Source organism: Protopterus annectens, chromosome 4.part1, assembly GCF_019279795.1.
Source record: "Protopterus annectens isolate FY-2018-M chromosome 4.part1, PAN1.0, whole genome shotgun sequence".
Taxonomy (NCBI): Eukaryota; Metazoa; Chordata; order Ceratodontiformes; family Protopteridae; genus Protopterus; species Protopterus annectens.
Genome location: NC_056734.1, coordinates 588,713,650 through 588,734,290, shown reverse-complemented (window position 1 = coordinate 588,734,290; position 20,641 = coordinate 588,713,650).

Below are 20,641 nucleotides of genomic sequence, written 5' to 3'. Positions count from 1 at the left end.
GCATTTTCTTTATTCAGATGCTGCTGGAAATACTCCTTCCATCTGCCGTTGATGTCCTGTGGACTGGTAAGCAGGTTGTTGCTGGCATCCCTTTGAAGGATGTCTTGACTATCTTTCTGTCTTTGCCTTGCAACCTGATATAGTTTCTTTGTGCCACCCACTGAGTCACTTTCCAGAAGTTAGTATAGTGCCTCCAATGCCCTTTTCCTTTACTATTGTGACTTCTTTCTTAGCTTTTTTGTTAGCAAACCAGTAGTCATTCCAAGCCAAGTCAGTCTTTTCTATCTCACACTTCTTCCTGCAGTTTTTCTTTCTTTTGATGATTTCCAAGACTTCTGCACTCCACCTCCAGCTTTCCTTATGTACCTTATTTTGATACCTGGCTCTGCCACATATCTTTTCTGTAGTCCTAACACATGCTGTTTTTAGGCGCTGCCATTCTTGCTCAACTCCACCTATTTCCTCCTCTTCTCTGGGTGTTAGAGCCCTGAGTAATCATTGAACTGTTGTACTTTCTCTCCAGTCAACTTCCAGATCAGTGCTTTTTCATTACTAGGAGGAAGTCTACATGAGTTGCATGTTGGCTGCTCTTGTATGTGATCTTGTGACTGTCTCTCTTTCTGAACCATGTGTTGGCTACTATGAAGCCAGCCAGCCAGAAGTCTAGAATGGCTTCTCCTTCCTTCTTTATTCCTTTTGCCCCACCCACGTGGACCCAGGTAGTCTTCATATCTTGTTCTGTCTGTCCCGATATGTGCATTCAAGTCAACCATTATCAACACCAATTCATTGTTGTCCTGCTCTAGTAGGTTCTCCAACTGCTATCTGAATGCACTATTTTCCTCACTGTCACAACCCTGCTAGGGCATAGGCTGAGATTATGAATGCTGCCCTATCATTACACTGGTGTCTGATTGCCATAATTGTGTGATTCATTCTGATGATATCCTTCACTGCCTTCTGAAGCCTCACTCTCACCACAATTCCTACACCATTTCTAGCTTATATCCTACCTGAGTAGTAGAGTCTGGATCACAAGGGACTTTGCTGCACTGCACTGCACCACACTGTACTGCCCTTCCATCTCATGTTTTCGATGCATAGGATGTCCAGCCTCCTCCATATCATCATCCACTTCCAAGCTGCATCCTGTCAGTGAGCCTACACTGAGCGTAGCAATTCTCAATTCATGTATGACAGGGTGGCTAATTTTACATCCACCTTTCACTCAACAGAGCTATCCCAAGCTGGGCTAGACACCAGTCGGCCAGTAACTTATTGACCCAGGGCTGCTGGCCTTTATGGTGGGCACACACCCCATAGGGGCACATAGACCCCTCCCACTATTAGTAAGGGTCCCTGCCACAGGTTAGAGTAGGCCAGGTCCTCAACCCACTTAGTAAGTGCCAGTGCAACATTAATCAACATGACCAAATCATCTAGAGCCATATTTTACACACTGTCAAGTGGCTAGCCCTGACACAGCTCATAGTCTGTGATCCATGTTCTCCTATCTTGAGGATACTGCACACCACAGTAGATGCCCAAAGTAGTTGGTCTGTACAACTCTTCCCCCTATAAGGCACCGTGTAGAGTCTGTGCTGCTGCTCACAGCTCCATTCTTTGGTGAATTTGAGATGGAAACACTCAGCATGTTTTTTGGACATGGGAGAAACCCCGCAGAGACACAGGGAGAATGTGCAAACTCCAGATATTGGTCGGAGATCAGGATCGAACCTTGTACTTTGTGCATGGATAGTAAAGGCCTTAACCATTATGCCAACTGGTCTCTACATACTATTTATTGCCCTTGTTTGCAAATATTGGTCTTCAATTTTATTATAGTGCTCACTGTCTAAGCACATTACATAAAATAAATGAAAATAACTAAATACAAAAATGATTAGAACAGTTAAAAATGAAATTAAATTAAATAACTAGAAGAATACATAAAGGCTAAGCTTAGAAATAAGAACACATAATTAAAGGATAATGTTAGAGCCTTGTGAGTTTATGTTGATGTTTCAAGATAGAGATGATGGTGTTGGCATTTCAAAAAAGTACTTACAGAATAACCAGAAACAAAACTGACTGCAAAATGAAATCCCACCCCCTGCACTACTTTACTAATGCATGCTAACCTTAAGCTTCCCTCTAACCACAATCCTACAACTTACATTAAAAAAAGCCTTTCCATAACATAACCACTAAACAAAACACTCAGAGAAAAATCTCATACGCCTTCATACATGCAAGATACTAAACCTATCCCTTTCACAAAACTTTACTCTAATCCTAACCCATACACACTTACACAAACACCCACTACAATGCTGAAACTTTCTTCATATCTAAAGGTCTTGACGTATAAAAAACAAACCCACAATCACTCAAGTGATGACTCAACAGTGTGAATTAAACCCTTTGTCACATGCTGATAATATCCAATTGCTACAATAAAAAGAATACTTCTTCATTTTGTTGTTCTTCCTAACCAGTTGTTCTATTTAGGCTGACAAATTTGTCCACTGTTTTGTCACTTCTGTCTTATTTATAAGAATTCCAGATCTGATATTGTAACCACTGGTATAGTTGGCTAAACCATGTCAGGCACAAACAAGCATTAGTGACCTATGCAAACTGGTTACTTTTTATCACATGTGGTTATTATTTTTTTATGTTTGCTAGTATTTACATTTTCTTTGGTAGTTCATTCAGTGGGAGTTATTGTTATATGGTAGCCATTGAATCATTACATGGATTCTGTTTAGAGGATCTTTTAAACAGAATATCTTTTAAACCATTAATAACACCAAATAAACAAACTCACAATACTGATTCGGTTAAGCGCTTTCACGTATATCCAAACGCTTCATCAGAACAAAAAACAGTTCAAATAGCACAGTTTAAATACTTAAAAGACCGCCAAAATTCCTTACTAATGAAATAATGAAATAATTAAATAATTAATTATACCTCTACACTTAAAGTGACAACTTCATTTTTCCTAATAAATGTAACCACACATTTAAAACCTTTCCGTGAGTCAACTTTTTTCTTATATCCAACCTTTGTAGTGTGAATTGTGTCAAGTAAATTAATCTACACTTTAAATATCATGTTTCAATTTCATATTACATATATTACCATTATTTAAAATATACATATGAAATCATAATTTGAATATATTAATTATCAATATTTACACATAAAAAATATATAAATTAAATATATTTCTCTAAAAAATACTGATGTTAAAAAATCATTAAAATTATTAAATGATGAAATGAATAATAATAAAAATACAGTCAATCTCATAAAAACAATCAACTTTTGATAAGGGGCTTAGTGGGAATCATTTCATTAAGACCTGGAAAACATGCTGCATTGAATTTAATTTGCCGTTTGATTTCCCTTTCACCCACAATACTTTTAATGTCACCACCTCTTGGATTAGGCTTCACAATTTCCAAGATGGCAAACTTAAAATCCAAGAGGTGGTGACATTAAAAGTATCTTGCTGAATCCCTTGGATATTATTGGCGTCAGATCTTTTAAACCATGTTTTCTGTGCAAACCTTTGCTATTGATAATACTTTTATTGTTCCAGAAACTGAAGCATGTAAACATGTGTTTGTCCAGGTAAATGGTACAAGTTTAACAGTTCCATATTAATAAGGGACAACATTGGCACTTAAGTGAAATTTAACTCTGCTGATCCAGGGCCCCTCTACTGATCCAGAGCCCCTCTACTGATCCAGGGCCTCTCTACTGATCCAGGGCCCCTCTGTAGAAAATAATCACTGGGCTGTAATTTCTATGGAGAATCCTGCTCATCCTCAACCATGTGATTCCTTCATTCAACTGAACATGTTCCCACCCACATGCAGTAACCTAGGTGCATGTTAGAATTTATCATTATATGTCCAAAACACTATTAGGCATGCTGGCCACTTTAAAGGCAATATGCATCTCCAGTGTAACCAAAGCTTTCCCTTGAAAGTTCTTTCTGGAAGAAAAGGAGGGTATTGTCAGTTAATAAATTATCCATCATGTGGAACAAAAATACTGCAGCGGAAAACAAAGCAGCTGTTGAACTGAACCTGCAATCTTCTAATGCTGATTTTAATAATACCTTCTGAGGTAGAGGGGGGAGTCTTCTTAACAAGATGTTGGCAGCATAAGCTCAGAGCTCACAGGTGTAGACAAATATTTTTCATTCTAGACATCATGGCAAGTTGTATGGATATATTAATAGTTGAAAACTCAATGACTCCTCCACAGAAGACATAATGGTGACATTTGAGAGACTTTTTCTGGTGGTAAAGGAGCGGGACTGCTTCAAATTATCAGGAAAAGCTGACAGCAGTGGAGTTGCAAATTATTTATTTAAGTATTTATTTGAGAGAAATAAGCAAAAGTGGAAGAAAGAACATCCTACTTGGGAAGATATATCTTGCATAATAAAAATAGAACTGATAGATTGGAAAATTAGTCCGTGAAGCTAAAGGTAAGGGAAAATACTACCTGCCCATCGCTTAGCTATGGTTAATGCAGCTTAAATGGCACAAGAGGATAAAAAGCAAGATATATGCAAATGAAGCAGTACAGCAATAGTGTAGTGGACAAAGCATTCGCCTTACGAGCAGTCATTCCTGGTTCAAGTTCCACTGCACACATTCCATTTTCCATGTCAAATCACTTTATGACCAATATTTTTAGTTGCATAACCTGCAAAATTACATATATTTGTGAACTGGAATACTGAATTAAATGCAGATGTGAGGTGTCAGTGTCATAATGTTGCAATGTCCACAGATAATCACATGTGCCCCATACACTATATGTACACAGGAATCAGGGATACAAATGGAAGGTAAAATCTGTAATGAATGATAACTCCATACAGCTTCCAAATCCCCCACCTTCCCAAGAACCATTAGACATTACTGTCTAAATTAGTGCAGTGATAAGTGGGAGTAAGCACTAGTAAGCAGTGTAAGCATAATTAAGCAGTAGTAAGCGGGAGTAAGCATATATAAGCACTAGTGAGTGGGTTTAAGCCCATTTGCGTGGGGGTAAGCAATGCGCACACAGGTTAAGCAATATTTTAGCTAACTCTCTGTAGACATATGCAACCAGAGGTTTGCAATGCTTACCTTCATGAAAACCCACACAAACCTGGTTGCTAGTGTTTAAAAGTGCCTTAATCACTCTGTATGCAATAGCCAGTGTTCTGGCCAGAAACAAAATGAACAGCCTTTGCAGGACTTGAACCCATTACACTGTACACTATAGTTACAGTACTTAACCACTAAGCCATCACAGCAGTACACAAAATTGAGGTATTACCAAACAAATCCTCACTAGAGTAAAATCAAACTGAATATGTGAAAGGAATCTATATACAGTCTTATGTTCTATAACCCACTACATAACATACATATTTGAACTGTAGTACTGCAGTAAGTCCAGATGTGAGGTGTAATTGTAATAAAGTGTTGAAGTCCCCTAATAAACACAAGGACCCCATACAGTGTAAGCACACATGAATCATGGATACAAAACATATATATATATATATATATATATATATATATATATATCTATATATAACATATAATGAATAATAAATCAATGCCAAAAAGCAAATATAATACAAAGTAAATATTAAGCAACGTTAAGCATTGCACAGGCCAGCTTAGTAGATGTAAGCCATGTGTAGGTCAGCTAACTCAAGTTGCCCATTGGTATACCCCTTTAAACAATGCCAATCTTAGGTAAGCAGGTTTGCCCATAGCTCAGCCTTTTCAAAACTGTCCAATCATGTCAAAGTGTGGGAAATTGGTCCTATTTAAATCCAACAGGCGGGAATACATCTCATAACTGGTTGTAGCTTCCCCTTGCAGGCACCATGTCTGGAATAGAAGAGGGAGTGCGCTTTTGGGTGCAGCGCTAGGGCATCCAGGTGTTTAAAGTCATAGCAGGACTCCTTGTCAAAGACCATGAGCAGAGACTGCTGCAGGGGCAGTACCAGGGTTCCCAATATAAAGCGGAAGCCTGGGACTGTCTCGCCTGTGACCTCACCAGTGCCACTGGCATACTTTGAACTGGTGAGCAGGTCAGGCATCACTATGCCGACCTGAAGCAGCAAAAGGGGGATCTCTTGGATCAGTGGATCCAAGAGGCTAGGATGAAAGGGAAGATCTCAGTAATATGTAAGTATCACTCCACTACCTGTTTAGTAATTGTCAGCTCATTTATATTATGGATAGGTATGGCTAAATATTCCTCTTATGTCCTTCACAGAGGCAAGTGAGAGGGCTGTGAACCAGAATGCCCATGGATGTTTCTTGTAGTGGTTGCGATGCAAGGCAGGTTAGGAATACTCTTGCATGTACTGTCATAGGAAATAAATCTAACAGTATTAGTAAGTTAATTGCCTGTATAAAACCTGTATTGGTTAAGGCAAGAACTGCATACACCAGAGAATATGGCAGGAAGAGTCTCATATAGGCTGCATGTAAATAAAAGCATAATAGCCTGACAATGAAGGTCTAATGGCTATACTGCATGTGTTTACTCTGGTACCATGTGGTAATGTAGATTTGCAATCACTTAATAGTACTGTTGTATTAAGCACTGTTAACCACAGTGTGCAGCATAAATAAAAAATGTGTAGGAATGTCTGTATATGACTGGTGTAATCCCCAGAGGTCAGCTAGTATAACTGAGAGAGACATAGACAGAAAACAGTAAAAAGACAGACAACAAAATGCAAATAGCACACACAACTGAGACGTGAACTGTTGTATTTTTAACACGCACAGCCATGGTTCGAATCCTGGGAGTGGTAGTAGTCTGCATACAGAATCATACCACACAACTGTGCAGATATGGCCAGAATGTCCAGTAAATTGGCCCATATCTGCTGCCTGTCACTGTGTCCCCTGGGAAATCAGTGGGATGATCCCAGATGTATACGCTGCAAACAAGAAATACAACTGATTGTCACACATCTATAAGAACAAATCTGTCACTCTAGCAACTCCCCAAACTGTTATGAGAGTAATAAGCCAAGTATGTCCCATCTACACGCCCATGTTGTCAAGCTGTGACCAGAGTGTGTACAGTAACAGAGTGAGATGTAAGTGCATAATACTAATGTGAAATCTGGTACTTTGTGTGGCAACATTCAGGTAGTGCTAACAAACATTGCTCCCACAGGTCTGTCAGATATGAACACTGTGCCTAGAAATAAAAGAGTGATACCCTGTACTGATACTCTTTACTTTGGTATTGTATGACATTGTTAGTGTTGCAGTTGCTCTGAATAATAAGGTATTACTCATCACTGTCACCCACACTGTGCTACATAATCTAACTGTCCAGGAAATCCTGTATAAAAATGTTGTAAGTCACTAAAGGTTGAAGAGGGCAGTAGTCTACATATGTCCCGGTTCACCTGCATGTGGTCAAGACATGGCCAGAGTCCATGCAAAAAGAGATGGACAGGTATGTGCATAACTTCAACCTGTAATCTGGGAGCATGTGTAGAAACAGTCAGTGTTAAAAAACAATTCCTCCACAGGTATACCAGGTAAGAAGTGTATACTGCAGGTAAAACCAGTTCATGTATATAGTTGTCGACAGCCATATTACTGTCCAAACTAAGGCAATAGGGTAGTGTAGTAATACTTGTAAGGTACAGATAACAGCACTGACTAGGAAAGTAATGTGAACTACAGGTATATACTAGTTGTTAATTGACATCTTTCTCTCCCCCCACCATATATCCAACAATACACTAAATACCCAACTCAATTGGTACGTGATGACTTCACTGTAATGTTGGGACATATGTCCTATTGTTTGATAATTATTTAAATCTGTTTCTGTGCATGTGCTATGTTGAAATACTCCAACATTGGTGGCATGGTCCATCAATGTATCTGCATGCTGTTGTTATTACCACTGTGTTCCCATATATGCATGTGTTCTGTTTTGCTATGCAGCTGTTGCATATCTGCTGTCTAGGTTAATGGGAATATCTATGCATGCTGTTATACCTAATCCTGTAATGTGTTGACTATTACTAACCCACATATGTCGATAAAACATAAACTCCATTGCACGTATGGGAATGCGGGTCCCAGCGGACCCACCTGTCCCACCTCAGCTGGCCATGGCACCGGGCACCAGCATGTCTGGGGCCCAACCCGGGACCTCCTCATCCATTGGTCCTGCACCACCTTTGGGTGGAACCACCTCAGGGGATGAGGCTCGCCCCTCTGGGAGTGGGTGCGGACAGGAACCTGTCACCCATCACCAGGTCCGGGTTGTGGTGTGTAGTGAGCTCAGCAGGGAGGTCGGAGATCTGCTACACCAACTCGAGGGCCATGTATCATGACTAGAGGGTCGGCCTGCCTCTCTGACTCAGCCAACAGCCCAGCCACCTTTGGGGCTGTGAAGATGCAGTGGTGACTGCCCATGGGTGGGGACCTCAGTGCCACTGTTTCCACTAAGCGGCTCATGGGCTTCCGATTTCCCAACATCCCTCCCCATCAAGGTGTTTAGAACCCACATGTGTCATATGCCGCCCCTGTATGCATCTTGTCTGCCTTGTCTGTTAACCTACCCAACCTACCTCCACAAATATACCTACTATCCCTCCCCAACATCCCACTCTCACCTGAAAAAATAAAAAAGGGCAATCTGTTCCCAAAAAAAATCGCGCGCCATACATAGCTGTACATTTCGCACACGTGTACACTGGACACATGTAATCTGGTCTAATCGGCATCACAACATATTATTGTTGTCCTCACCCCTCTCTTAGGGGTTTGAGTGTCTAAATCTATCTCCAAATTCAATGTATATGTACAGCTGTTGCTGAAGAAGAAATGGGCAGCTTTGGACCTTTCCTACACCCTTCCTGCACATCCCTAGCTGTTTTCCATACTGTCTTTCCCTCTTTGTGCCCCTTTTTCACCACTTTCCTATCAACCCTTGTTTCTTTTCTTTTAATGAAATTAGCATGGGGGTAAGTGGGAGTAAGCACTTTTAAGTAGCAGTAAGCGGGTTTAAGCCTGTTTGCGCAGGGGTAAGCAATGCCTACACAGACTAAGCAACTGAGAAGTTAAATCAGTATAATAAATTGTAACCAGAAGTTAGTAGTGCTTACCTCCGTGAGAACCCACACAAACCTGCTTACAACTGCTTAAAAGTGCCTTAATCACTCTGTATCTAAGAACCCTTGTTCTGCCCAGCAACAAAATAAACAGCCTCTGCAAGTCTCTAACCCAGGACCCTGCTTGCCATAGCCAAATTGATTTACTACTAACCCATGTCAGATATACATAACCCTGATGTTTTCACAAAGATATCATCCAGCACAGACATTCAGCAGTACAGAAAATCGATTTAAACATGTAGATGTATGTGTCTGCATATATATTTATATCTACATACATATAACATATCTATATATGTAGGTTTATAGAGTAGTCCTAGGCTAACTGCCCTTGCAAGCCATTTTAAGCCGAGCCAATTATCCCTTGTGAGACTCAAACCCTGCACCTTGTGTTTATAAGGTAAACACCTTAACCATTAGGCCACCATCCCTAAAAATAAATAAATATATATATATATATATATATATATATATATATATATATATATGTATATATATATAGATATATATATATAGATATATATATATATATATATATATATATATATATATATATATATAGATATATATATATAGATATATATATAGATATATATATATATTATATATCTAAAATTAACCGAACTCAAAAAAATTGAACGAAGAGAAGAAATTTTAACTAAGAACTGAAATTCGTGAGAATAAAAGCATTCAAAAAAATAGTAAATCACACCAACAACTCATGTAGAACTTTAGCGCTTTTGTCTTATTTATTATCAAAACTTCTTCAGAAAGACATGTTTCATAAGTCCACTTACAGCGATATATATATATATATATATATATATATATATATATATATATATATATATATCAACATAAATATATATCTATACATGTATATACAGACATATATCTATAGATATATAAGACGACATAACAAAAGCATATATGTCCACATGCACTGTTAATGGGGGTGAGGGGGCCCAAACAGCATACGTTTTGTACGTATAGGTATCCCCCCACAGCCAGACACATCTGCCTCTGGAGTGCATAAGGGCATACATGTATTTTGTAAATGAAGGCCACACATATATGGACCCAACCCCACAACATGTGTGGGAGCCTCAACATCAGTGGACTGATGGCAGGAATGGCAGCATGACATACTCACAGCCCACTACATAACAACCCCTGACAACATGACATATGGACAAAACCTGGTATGTAGGTGGAGGACAGAGGCTGGAACACAGGCCCATATGTGAAATACTGTTGTCATACACTAAGCAAGCTGCTGGTGTTACAGGATAGGCTGCATCATATCCTTAGTCAGGCATATGAAGTTAGAAACACAAATGGATGTAGCCATGCACTGATAGCACTCAACACACACTGCTGCTGATATATCTGACACAAGATCTGTGTGGTGGACAGACAAAACATAACAGGCATACCTCTGGCCATCAAGTGGATAGACTGACAGTTGAGAGCTATGTAGACAGACTGCATTCCATGTTAAACTAGTATGTACACACAAACCATGTAGCTATACAATACATACAACACTACTTACATGCTGTCTGTATTTCTGGATCCTCATATAAATATGTATCTGGTCTGTGTGTGCAAGTTATCTTGTAAGAGTTATTGCTACCTGCTATCTGTAACACTGCTGCCCACATACAGGAAGGATGTCCACCATACAGGAAAGGTAAGGGGACCATGCCCACATGATGTAGGGATTTATAGTAGTGGGTTACCATGACAGTAGTAATTGGAAGTACTACACAGAATGCTGCATGCAGGTAGCAAGTGGAGGGCACAGATTGGTGCAGAGGCCATCACCTGATCATGTGCATCACCTACAAAAGCCATGCTGCAATCTCTCCAAAGTAGCTCAATCCATTTACTGGAGGGAGACCGAGATAGACAGAGATAGAGGAGAGAGAGAGAGTGAAAGGCAAAAAAAAAAAAAAAAAAAAAAAACATCCATCCAGCAAACTATCCAGGAGAGACAACATTCCAACAACAGGTATGTGAAGTATATATGCATGAAATTGACTGTAGTATTTGGCCTATAATAATGGGATAGATGATGTGTAATGATTTATATGTGCTTTTAAGTGTTGTTGTTGTAATGATGTTCAGCTGAACAACTGCTAAGGAGAATAGAGTGTGTCTCTGTGGGTAGTGGGCCATACCCATCAACTGTGCAGAGCAGCACTGACAGATAAGATGTAAGCTATCATAGTGTGTGTTGTATAATGGGAAGCATGTATATTACTGTGGCCAATAGCTGGTGGTGGAAGTAATGCCATGATGATGGACATGTGGGTTCTACAGCCTACCACTTGCAGGATACTCAGGGTAATCTATATTGTAGCATGCTGGAATGCCATAGGTGTGTAATAGGGATACCTGCAATCTGGCCCTACATATACCCCCTAATGTCAGGCTGTGTCCACATGTGGCATCTGTCTATGTTGTAGCAAGGCAGAACAGTGCAGCTGTGCAGGAAGGCATTGTGAGATTGTGGACCTGATGTCTGAATGTACCCCATATATAGGTATGTATATGTGTGTATATATATATATATATATATATATATATATATATATATACGTGTATGTCCACAAATATACAGATACCCATGTGTAGACATATATTTAAACACATATATACAACATCATATGTATCTACGGATCTACCTGACAACATCGACAGTGCATAACACCGACAACGACATTACCAACACCACATAATCGACAGTTTACAAACACGACACCTCATACACTCAACACATCATAACAACAACCAACAAACAAAACAAATCCCCTGTCCAAAAACCACACACACAACACAAGCACACCAAAATCCTAACAAACAAACACTAAACCTTACATACACAAATATCTACAACCCTAACCGAAACCCTAACCCTAAGGTCCGTCACTATCGCACACTCACCTAACCCGCGCCCTAACCCTAACTCACTTAACCCGCCCCTAACCCAAAAAATATCACTACTGCACCTTTACCTAACCCGTGCCCTAACCCTAACTCACTTAACCCACCCCTATCCCTATAGACCATCAACATCGCACACTTACCTTACTCGCACCCTAACGTCCGTCACTACTGCATACTTACACATCCTTTCCCCATCTCGGTGTTCTCCGCGTTGGTGTTTTCATCCGTCGGTCTTCTGACTTGTCGATCCTCTGGCGTCGGTGATTTCGTTGTCGGTCTTCTCATCTGTCGACGTTCTCAGGTAGACCCGTATCTACACATATATAGATATATACCTATATGCACATGTCTACATATATACAAACACACACAAACATATAAATATGTAAATACATATTCCTTATATTACCACCACAGTGATGCATGCTATGTGCAAGGGAACAGCTCACATAGCAATACACACAGATATCTACAGCTGTCAGTGTGTGCAATATGGACGGTTATGTCACATGTGAACCCCTTGTTGGGACCACATTGCTCTTGTCTGTGAAGTATGGAATGGGAATATGGGGAAGTATGGCAGGTATAGTTGTGGAGGTGGTCAGGGTTGGTAAATATAGAGGACAGCCTACAGAGCTGGTATGTGACACATGTGGTGGGTAAACACCCTTGATGGTGTGTGTGGCCTGTGATGTGGAAGCCCCATGGGCCCCAATATGGACACAATGGGAGCAAGCCTCCCACCCACTGCTACTCACACAGCAGACCATGTCCTAAAGGTGACTGGCCTGGAGGCTGAGCAGGAGGAGCATGTGGACCCTTTGAATGTGTACTGTGTGCTTCAAGGTGATATATCATATCCAACATGTGTCTGTGGAGCCCGCTATGGAACAGACCCTGGACCTGACCTCGAGGGACAAGATCATGTCTGTGTGTGCCCCTAAGGGGAACAACATCCCCTGAGTTGGTTCCACCTGAAGGTATTGCTGGACCAGTAAATGAGGAGGCCCCAGGGTGGATCCCACATGTGATGAGGCCTGGTAACATGGGAAGATGAGTTTGGAGAAGTGGTTCTGCTGGCCAATAGTCCATAAACATGCTATTGTATCACTGTTATAGAACATATGTGGGTAGTAATAGTCTACACAATCCTGGAACATGTCCAACAGCATGCATAGATATCCTCAATAACACAGAATGTCAGCATGTACGTGCATATTGTACTGATGGACAGGGTGCCATGCTCTCTGTAGTCCACTGCCATCACACCATGGTTATTATCTGTGAGCAATATGCTGGGTACTACCACCATAGTGATTTTTGCCTAGGCAAGTATGTTTGTGTATGAGACATGGGTTGAGAGTGTTCTCTGTGTAATACAGGGGTTGCTAACTTTGTTCGCCTGGCCTTGATGTCACATGTAGGGGTATAGATTCCCACCCCAGCCTCTCAACTATTTCACATCTGTTATCCTTGTAAGGTGGACATTGTGACATATAATAGGGCCACCATATAAGAAATTTGCAAAACCCACTCCACAATGAGTCCGGTTGATACACACTCACAGCCACCTCCAACAGGCACACACACTTGCCATGTCTGAAATTAGAACTCTTACCTAACTAGTTTATTACACTACAACATTACGCAGTTATAGGACACACCACAGCGATTACTAAAGTACTTCATCCCGAAGGTGTATTTCACTAGGTATGACATCAGCAGGCTTGCCAAAGAAGGTCATTGGTGGTTGTAGTGACTGTGAATGGCCTCAAAAGCATTGCACCCTACACAGACAAGGACACACACACAAACATCCACACTTGCCATGTGTGGGAATAGAACCCCTACCAAAGTCATATATCACACTACAGCATTACACTGTTATAGGACGGACCACACAGATTAGTGGGCAACTTCTTTCCCAAAGGTGTATTTCACAGTAGATGACATCAGTAGGCTTGCCAAAGCAGGGCATTTGAATTATAGTAAGTGTGACTAGCCTAAAAAGCATTGCTCCCTACACAAACAGAAACACACACACAGTTGTTATGTCTGTGATTCGAACTCTTACTAACTAGTTTGTCACACTACAGCATTATACAGATATAGGATGTGCCACAGAGATTACTGGGCTATTCCTTTCTCAAAGGTGTATTTCACAGTGAATGACATCACAGCAGGATTGGCAAAGTAGGGCATTTGAATTGTAGTGAGTGTGACTAGCCTAAAAAGCATTACTCCCTACACAGACAAAGAAACACACACAAATATCCACACTTGCCATGTGTGGGAATAGAACCCCTACCAAAGTACTACATCATTACTCTGTTTTAGGATGCACCACAGAGATTATTGGTCTATTTCTTTCCCAAAGGTGTATTTCACAGTGAATGACATCAGCAGGCTTGCCAAAGTAGGGCATTTCAATTGTAGTGAGTGTGACTAGCCTAAAAAGCATTGCCCCCTACACAGACAGAGAGACACGCACACACACACACATGCTCACATCCATACCATAGATACAAGTAACAACACATACTACTCCATTTGGCAATTGGTAAGGAGAGTGACTTACCTTGTGGGTGTGCCAGTATTGAGGATGGTGCTGGAGGGCTGCCTATGTTGGATGCACATAGTACACACCCTACACATGGTTAAGCACAGGTAGTGTCATGTTTGGCATCCCTTTTACAGAGAGGTGTCATTCCCTGGGTCCTTCCTGTGCCAGTGTATGTGCTATGTGTTGCCTCTTTGCCAAGGCCAGGGAAACTGGGCATGTTTCCTTTTGCCTACTGGGGCAGGCTCAGGTTGTTCCTTCTCCAAGTCACTCTGTGCCTGTGCAGGCCTTGGCATTGGTGGGGGGCTGTTTGGGCCTGCCCTGTGCTGTTCCTGCTGCAGCTGTTTACACAGGATCATATTCTGTAGCATGACACATATGATGACAATTTGAGTACATGTAGCTGGTGAGTACTGCAAAGCTCCATCAGATGTGTCCAGGCACTGGAACCATGACTTGAGCATCCCAAACACAAGCTCTATTATAATTCTGGTCTGTGCTTGTGCCTCATTATGGAGTTCTTGTTCATGTGTGTGTGCATTTCTGATGGGTGTCATCAGCCATGGTTCCAGTGTGTAACCAGCATCCCCCAGTAGGTGACCGTAAGGGATGCCCCCATTGACAAATCTCTGGTAGAGCTGCGTCAGATGCCAGATGTGGGAATCGTGATAGCTTCCAGGGCAGCCAGCACACACATTCATTATAATGCTCTGGGCATCGCACACAACCTGGCAGTTGATGGGGGGAAGCCCTTGCAGTTGATGTAGACCCTACCCTGCTCACCGGGTGGTGTTTTGATGCATATGTGTGTGCAGTCTATAGCACCCACTACCTCGGGGTATTCTGCTATTTGGTGGAAGAGACGCATATTGCTGACCAACTCCTCACGGGTGTTGGGGAAATATACGTGCTCACCGGCATGTGCTGACATGGAAAACAGGAAATGGTGGAGTACCCTGGATGCTGATGCCTGTGAGATCCCCATGATATCTCCAGTTGGCCTTTGGAAGGTACCTGTAGCTAGTATTCTTAGGCCTACACATACCTTGGTATCCACTGGGATGGGTTCCCCTCTGTTAGTTCTGTGTGTCAGGCGTGGCCGGCACAGCTCAACAATTTGCTGTAGGAGGTCCCTGTCCACCCTATAGTACTCCACTATCTCCAGCTCATGTATCCCCTGGTAGGTTACCCTGGGTCTGTACACTCTTATCCATCTCCTTGCTGTGGGTTGGTCAACAGCATTCTCATCCTCACCACCCTCAGCCTCTTCCACGTGTTGTTGCGTGATAGCTACTGCAGCCCCTATCATTTTGTTGGTTTTGTTTGTTAAAATTCCCCTGCTTGTATACACTGGTGGTAAAGAGTATGTGGGAAAACCAGAGGGAAAGATGTTTGCATAGTTTATAGTAGTGTTCTGGGCTGGGCTGCTGCCTCTGTAATTGGCTGATTCTGATACATTTCACCTGCCAGCTATGCTAGTTCTCCTCAATTACCTTCCTACTAGTGTTTTCCCTTCCCATTGCCTTCCTGTTTAAGTCCAGGGGTGTGCTGCTCAAACACTGTGCTCAAATGTGCACAGAGCTGCTATTTCCTGGTTTACTTTTTTTTTTCTTTAAAACCCGGTGTGCGGCACGCACACCCGCTTAGGCAATGTAAAGAGTGCTAGGCAGCCTCAGACACACCCCCTTGCTTAGCTCTGCTAAGCTAAGGGCAAACCCGAGCCACAGGGCTCCAATCCGCTTACAGTATGCCTGACACACACCCCTATGATGTCAGCTAACTCCTAGGCTTGCACCAAGCTATTCCTGCTCTTACACTGTTGGGTGCTGACTAGCATGCAGGAGAGATCTGGATTCAGTATCATTCACCTCATTTGCATAGGATTGCCTGCTGATGCATAGTTACAGGTCCCACACTGAGCCTCCCCCCTTAGCAACCACTATTTACTGGCCATGTTGTCTTCTGCCTGCCATTGAGTATAATGGCAAAATACTAATTTTGGTTAGAATGCTTATTTTAGGTTTCTTTTTTTATTTTTCGCCAGATCCCGCTGCCCTACACTTAAACAGCTGATATCAGCTAACTGTTCTCCATGCCAATGGCCTTATATTTGGCCATTGCATGCTTTCTGCATAATATCCACCCTTTATTTGGAGCTGTCATGGCTCCGTTTTGTAGTTTACAGAAATGTACTGGCCGAGTACATTTCTGCAGATTACACTAATCCTGCACAGCTGGCTTCCAGCTTCCTGAATCACAAATTCACCTCATCTACATGGATTTCACCTGCAAATGGGGTAATTTGCACAAAGGGGCTGAGTCCGTGCAGGAATAGTGCAGGAGCACTCCTGCACATCCCTGCAGCTTATTCCTGGATTGCATGGTGGACATATTGCCTGCTGGAGCTCCTGCACTAGTCCTGCACACCGTGTAGGGCTTGCTGTATCTGGATGTTTGTTTACAAAGTTCTATAGAAGTACTATGTCTACTAAAACAACTAAAGCTTCAAATAGAAAGGAGCCATATTGTGGGGCTAGTGTCTAGATATAATACTCAGCTATCCAGGCATTTGTTATTGGCATTTGTTATTGGCAATGTCCTCCACTAGGACAATAGACTGATTTACTAAAAATACAAGATGTCAATCAGATATTCATTTTTGGAAAATACCAGTTAAAATGTATAGCTTATTATTGAAAGGATTTCTACAGGAAAAGACAAGTGATGGAGAACTATAGATACCAGCTACAACAGCTAGAGATAGAGGCAAAATGAATATATCCACATATGATTATTGTGTGTAGAAATGGCAGTGAAAATTTGTGCATGATCAGAGCATGAAGATATAACATATATTTAGACACCAAGATCGCATTAAACATCTTTCACTATGGAGGAGCAATTATTAGGAGGAAAGAGGATGAATGAGAAATTACATGAAACAGAAAACTTGTCTGCAAAAATGCTGGTGAGCTGCTAAATATAAGACTTGTGTTAGCTCATGATGACAAACCTCACCTGTTGAAAAGAGCAGAAGAAAAAAGAATAATGCTCCTCCCCAAAATGATAAAGTCAGAAGTAGTCAAACTATGAACCACAGAACTTAGATAAATCACCAGAGAAATTCATAGTCTCAGAGGTGCAATCATTTGAAATGCTGGGTCCCGCTAGAGTGAGTCGCAATATACAGAGACTGAATGGCTGAAAGACAGAACGTACACATACTAAGTTCTAGATGTCATTTCTCAGAATATTCCATTTTCTCTGAGATATGACAATCTTGGGGTTGATATATATAAGTTTAGGGGAGTGGGGGCTTGCTCACCCCCCCCCCCACACACACACACACACACACAAAAAACAAGATATAAGGAGAAGAATGATTTTCGAGCTTCACTCTTCTCTAGGTTTTTGGTCAATTTTTTTTTTTGTTGTTGGATTTTTGGCATTTGGCATTATGAGTGCCAACATTTCAATAGGGAGCCTTCAGAGAATTTCAGAGATCAAGGCAGACACAGGGAAAAGGGCAGTGAAGTAGCCTCATACTTCACCTAAAAAAGTAGTCAGATTAAAATGTGGACTTAAATATTTTTTAATAAATCATGTTCATCAGACTACTGATGTGGAGAAGAAGGAATTCAAAGAATATAAGATAATTCTGTACTTTACAATATAGAAACATGAGAAAAGTCTCATAAAAGAACATTAAATAAAACTCAAAATGACTTAAAACAGTACTTAACTAGATTAACTCTGTAGAAGAAAAGGTAAGTGATTCTTACTACCCTAATTGCTTATGGAACAAGATGTGTAAAATTTTATTAAAATACTATTTTTTTTCAGAATTTCTTTTAAGTTCACAGTTCAGTGCATTAAATGCATAATGCTACTTTGTGCCTAGCTCCAAGCCACAAAGGGATGGTTCCCTGACTGTGACACAAGTGACTGGCATTCATTATTGGCCTTCATGCAAGTAAAACCAGGATGGGATGGAGGGGAGGTGTGAAGGGCATGGCCCACTCACATTTCCCAAAGTTGAGTGGAGGTTTGTATGCACGTGGATGCACATTGGGTAGTATGATCTCCCTGTTGACAAGACGTGCTTCATGTTGTTGGTAGAGGGGCAGGCATACTTGGATACCCCTGTGAAAGTGACAATTCTTTCTTTACCATCAGCACATTGCACATTCTTTCTCAAGCACATGACCAAGTCTGTGTAGTGCTAGTGTCAGAGAGAGGAAAAAAAAAAACAAAGAAATCTCATACTATCCCTGATGGCTGTTTGGATGATGACCCTTTCTGCTTGGCTCTCCTCTGTTGAAGGGAACAAATGGGCTGATAGACAGGGAGAGGATTTGATGGTTGGCAGGCTGTGGGAACAAAAGGAACAAAAACATTCATTACAGTGCTTTGCTTTTAGCTCTTTAATGCTGTTGTTGTGTCTTTTGGCTTTTCCCGGTTAGGGGTCGCCACAGTGGAACTCCAGTCCGCTAATGATTGGTAGTTGATTTTTACAAGCTGAGTTACCAGCCCTGATGCACAACCTTCAATGAAGGTACACCCATTCATGCATGTCTCCATGCAGAAGACGCTCTAGCTGAGAATTGAACCGGTCAGCGTCTTACTGTGAGGCAACAACGCTACCGCAGCACCACCACCGCATACAATATAGAAATTAATGTGTCTTTAGTAAATCTCAAAACTTTCAAAAATAAAAATGTTCTGTCACATGAACAGACATTATATCAGAAATACACAGTCTGACTCTTTTTTAAGATGGGCTTTTGGATGTTAGATAGGGCAGATAAAATGCTTTCTGAATTACTGTGGTGACATGATGGCAAATGATAAATTATCAACAGAACTGTGAATGTATTTCATAATACATAGCTTATGCTGTTACAATTTGATAAATAGCACTAGTAAAACTGCAACGTGATAGGAAATGTTATCTCTGCAAAACACGAATGCTCATGCTAATAATTGTTTTGTTTGTTTTTTATAAGGTATTGCAATATCTTTATCATTTAATAAGTGCTGCGCATCAGTAGCCAACGCTGCAGCAAGCGCTAGAAATAAAGAATGAAAATAAAAAGATGAACATCGGTGTATACAAGTAAGATAAACTTTGTAGAAAACTTGCACAAGGCTGTTATTAAATATGTAGCAGTTTACTATGTTGCTGCAATGCATTAGTGAGTTGGATAAGCTGAACTGAAATAATAAATATAAATGAACATGCAGAAGACACACGGCATTAATCTGGATAACTCTATCATAGAGCATATTATCAAAGAGGAAATGCTGCCATTGAATTAAGGTGGCGCCCTTGCACTAGGACAAATGGGGACAGTCCCAGGAATTCATTAACAAACGTACATATCAAGGTAAGCCTACATGTACATTTGTCTTCGCAGAATGAGCAGCAGCGCTCATAAAATGTGTGAGCCACTAAGCAGTCCTACATTTTGAGCAGCAACTGTTTATGGTCAGAACACCTGTTAGAGCCATGTTGAGTGCAGATTGACTTGAGCCCACAAAATAAACAACAGCTTGTAAATAAGCTCAACCTTAGTAAGTGTGCACGATCAGAGTACACTACAATGTAAGGGCAAACTGAATCACGTAACTGAGAGGCATGGTGAGCTTAATGAGGAACATGTAGTAATATCTAAACAGATTACTGTACAAACACCACTAATGATAATTATTGATATCTATTGAAGTGATTCTGTCCAGTCAAGGATGCAGGTACATTATAAAAAGGAAATGTTAATAATAGGATGAGAGGGACACAGCTACAGTGCAACAAAGCAGGCAAATGTGATGCATGTAAAATGATGTTTAAATGGAGAGGTGAGATAACAGTTGTCAAGAAAAGCAGACTCATTATAGGATGCTGCATATACTGCATGAATTGCACTTTAGGTGTGTAC